Source organism: Lottia gigantea, assembly GCF_000327385.1.
Source record: "Lottia gigantea unplaced genomic scaffold LOTGIsca_15, whole genome shotgun sequence".
NCBI lineage: Eukaryota > Metazoa > Mollusca > Gastropoda > Lottiidae > Lottia > Lottia gigantea.
In genome coordinates, this window is record NW_008707797.1 from 2,724,533 (window position 1) to 2,728,740 (window position 4,208).

Here is a 4,208-nt window from a genome sequence, read left to right on the forward strand (position 1 = left end):
GAAATCTGCCTTTCACAGTAGGGATAAATTGGGTATTGCCATTTGCTAAATTGGATGGTCGGTCAGTGTGACACTCCGGAAGTGGTCATGCAGTAGGTGAGGGGACCACTTTGCTGCATGATCCTCGAAGGTGGTGTCATGTGTCCTACGGCAAATATTAGAAATGGATTATATCTGACATTATTCATTTTGTCCATACCTTGAGAGGGTTCAAATTTGATGACAACATGACACGGTTGCTGAATTCGGGACAACATCTGTAGGCCATATTATGCTGCATCTGTAGAAATGCCATATTTTGCTAATCATAGGCACATTTGTTGCACAGCAACGTTGGATGGGGTACCACGTTTGTTGTGCATAAGTGGAAATAGACGTACAGTGCCACTCTTTCTGGGAGTATGACACATTTTTCGACACAGCCATGCCTGATTGGTTTTTGATGGATAGTCACTTTTGTTAAGCATAAACCACAGTTGTTGAATTTTTCACATAAGTGTTCATTTTAGGAAATCTGCCTTTCACAGTAGGGATAAATTGGGTATTGCCATTTGCTAAATTGGATGGTCGGTCAGTGTGACACCCCGGAAGTGGTCATGCAGTAGGTGAGGGGACCACTTTGCTGCATGATCCTCGAAGGTGGTGTCATGTGTCCTACGGCAAATATTAGAACTGGATTATATCTGACATTATTCATTTTGTCCATACCTTGAGAGGGTTCAAATTTGATGACAACATGACACGGTTGCTGAATTCGGGACAACTTCTGTAGGCCATATTATGCTGCATCTGTAGAAATGCCATATTTTGCTAATCATAGGCACATTTGTTGCACAGCTACATTGGATGGGGTACCATGTTTGTTGTACATAAGTGGAAATAGACATACAGTGCCACTCTTTCTGGGAGTGGACACATTTTTGGACACAGCCATGCCTGATTGGCTTTTGATGGATAGTCACTTTTGTTAAGCATAAACCACAGTTGTTGAATTTTTCACATAAGTGTTCTTTTAGGAAATCTGCCTTTCACAGTAGGGATAAATTGGGTATTGCCATTTGCTAAATTGGATGGTCGGTCAGTGTGACACTCCGGAAGTGGTCATGCAGTAGGTGAGGGGACCACTTTGCTGCATGATCCTCGAAGGTGGTGTCATATGTCCTACGGCAAATATTAGAAATGGATTATATCTGACATTATTCATTTTGTCCATACCTTGAGAGGGTTCAAATTTGATGACAACATGACACGGTTGCTGAATTCGGGACAACTTCTGTAGGCCATATTATGCTGCATCTGTAGAAATGCCATATTTTGCTAATCATAGGCACATTTGTTGCACAGCTACATTGGATGGGCTACCATGTTTGTTGTACATAAGTGGAAATAGACATACAGTGCCACTCTTTCTGGGAGTATGACACATTTTTGGACACAGCCATGCCTGATTGGCTTTTGATGGATAGTCACTTTTGTTAAGCATAAACCACAGTTGTTGAATTTTTCACATAAGTGTTCATTTTAGGAGATCTGCCTTTCACAGTAGGGATAAATTGGGTATTGCCATTTGCTAAATTGGATTGTCGGGAGCTGAGGGGACCACTTTGCTGCATGATGCTCGAAGGTGGTGTCATGTGTCCTATGGCAAATATTAGAAATGGAATATATCTTATTCATTTTGTCCATACCTTGAGAGGGTTCAAATTTGATGACAACATGACACAGTTGCTGAATTCGGGACAACATCTGTAGGCCATATGCTGCATCTGTAGAAATGCCATATTTTGCTAATCATAGGCACATTTGTCGCACAGCTCCATTGGATGGGGTACCATGTTTGTTGTACATAAGTGGAAATAGAAGAACAGGGCCACTCTTTCTGGGAGTATGACACATTTTTCGACACAGCCATGCCTGATTGGCATTATATGAAGTACCATTTAAGAACCAAATCTTTAGAAAGGACTCATTATAATCACATATTTGTTTTACTTTATAGGAGAAACAAAGTAATGCCTTTTTGTAAATTGTAAACAAAGTAAGTTTATTTCATCTGTGTTTATCAGGCCACTAATCTCTATTTTCCTTTTATCTAATTTTATCATTTTCATTTTCTTTCAGGAATGATATTGTGATGACATTTGTATCTGAAATTGATGGTCTACTTTAGCTTTTTACTATTCAAGTAGCCTACTAGGTATTTTTCAACACGTTGATTTTGGCCACAATTTGATACAAATGTTAGTCCCAATATGGTCTTTGTGCAGTTTCTATAGGTACCAGTCTACCAGTATGATGGTGAAATGGATGAGAGATGGTGGAGCAAAGACCGCTTTGACTATTTTGTGGCAGGTTATTTATACTTCCTGTCCAATTTCGTCATTGTGGTTTATGCTTTTTTGACAACATTGTCAGCAGTTTTTAAAGTAGTAAAATCACAGGCTGAGTTCAGATTGTGTTTTGAGAAGGTTCTGATTATCCTCTTTCAATATGGTTTATGTTTTTGGATGATCTTCACCAGTTCTTATAAGCTGCATTCATTTCAAAAGGCATGGTTCAACTGGTTAAAAGCTTTTAGATTGCAAGCAGAGTCCTATCCTATGCAGGTTGGATACATTCACGACCAATTTGACTGTTTTGTGGTATATTTTTGTAATAATCTTATGCCCAATTTAGTCAAAGTGGTTACTCTATTATTTCTACTAGTTATTTAAAAGCTATAGACAGAGAGCAGTGGTGATAAGTTTTTTTGGCAACAGGATTGAAATATTCATTTATTTAGCAGTATCATTCACAAATTTCGAGTGTTTAGAGGTGGGGAGTTGTTGCTATTGTAAAGTTGTAAATTGATAAAATCTTGTCTAAAATGAAAAGAGGCAAATGATCTGTGTGCTATGATTCTGTATAGAACTTTCTTACTTTCTAAAACTTGAGTTGACCAACGACCGAAGAAAACATGCAACGACAAGGAAACTACCAAAGAAAATGTAAAACGACCAGGAAAAACCTCAAACTATTTTGTAATGAATTCTAAGCATGCTAATCAGGCCAAATATGTACTTCATTTTTCAAAATTATACATAGTAGTCATCAAACACAGTTTTAGTGGAATTTCAGGAACAACAGACGTCTGATTGAATCTTAAAACTTTGAAGATAAAATGTTACAATTTGTCTATTACACAGTTTTGCGATAGCATACTGTTGCCCTTGTGTTATGATACATGTCTTAAAGTGGAATGATTGCCAAGCTGTGTAATATAATTGAGCACTAGATCACATTCTAAGGAGAGTTAGAGCCACAGACGTCTAAGGCCCATCTACACAGTAAAACAGGTTGTATACAACTTTTATAATATATTCCTTGTCAGTTTACACAGTATATAAAGTTGCATGAATCACTCCCAATTTGTTTACATAAATTCCCGCCAAAATTGAGAATGACCTTTTAAGATTTAAACTTGTGCTCCCATTCGTCAGATATAAAAGTTGGATACAGCTTGCTATACAGAATAGAACATGTGAAATATACTACTCCTGGAAGCTGTATTAATACAGTGTTACAGCACTGTTTACACGGCAAATTTTGCTTTATAAACCATGGTTGATACAACTTTCTTTACCTTGTAAATGGGCTTTAAATATGTTAACCCCTATTGGTTATAATAATAATTTTTATTAGAATCATAGTTTCTTTGTCCAATATGACAATTTGACCTTAACATGTATTTTAGGTAATGCTGCACAGCAAGGTTTATGACCCTCGTTTAAGATCCTCAAAATCTTGATGCATGGAAGTAAAGGTGGGTTTATTTGAATCATCTGTCACCCTCTAGTAGTTTTGAATACTCAGTGCTATTGACAGAGAGCAGACTAAAGCCACTGTCCTGACAAAATTTCCCTCATTGTACCCTGCATGGCGTTGCCCGTCTTCAGTAGCCCAGATGGTGCAGAAAAGTAGGACACCATTCATTTAGTAAAATTGTGCTAATCACTGAATTATTTACATGCCTCAAACTACAAACAATGGGTAAGACTATGATTGTAAGGCTGAAAACATTGGTTGAAAAAACACTCATATAAGGTAAAATTGTTCCACCACTGTTCCTTCTGACTTGTATCCAGTATTATTATTTGATTATTATGTTTGTATCATGATTCTATTCATTCTAGTCAAGTAGAATAGACTTCACAATTATTTATGTTTAA